Source organism: Nicotiana attenuata, unplaced genomic scaffold (genome assembly GCF_001879085.1).
Source record: "Nicotiana attenuata strain UT unplaced genomic scaffold, NIATTr2, whole genome shotgun sequence".
Lineage (NCBI taxonomy): Eukaryota > Viridiplantae > Streptophyta > Magnoliopsida > Solanales > Solanaceae > Nicotiana > Nicotiana attenuata.
Window position 1 is genome coordinate 1 of NW_017684280.1, and position 529 is coordinate 529.

A 529-nucleotide genomic window follows, 5' to 3' on the forward strand; every position below is an offset into this window, starting at 1 on the left:
ACAATATCATATAGGAAGAAAAAGGTTGTAAGGAATATCCTATATTATAGAATATTTTTATTTCATGCAAGTTGATTTTTCTATTTTACTTAGTGTAAATTATGTATTTAATTTTTTTCATTTTCCATAGATAATTTTCTTACTTATAAGAAGTAAAAGGAAGAAAATATATATTAACAAAAAGAAAATGAATATAAAAGCCAATTGGCCCAAACCAAACTCCCCAAAACTTAATAAAATTATAAAAACTTCAATCTAAGTGTGGTAAAAATAGCACGGTATAGTCAGTTCTCGGACTGGTCAATCAAAAATAGCCAGCGTTTACCAAGTTAATGAAAAATAGCCACTATTTTGCTGCAATAGAGAAACCGGTCCAGCATAATATACTGGAGTTCGGTGCACTTGTGTATGAACTCCAGCATATTAGCTGGACCGGTACACTTTGCTGGCTCCAGTATAATATACTGGAGTCTGGAGCACCGGTGCTCCAAACTCCAGTATATTATACTGGACCAATATACTTGCTGGA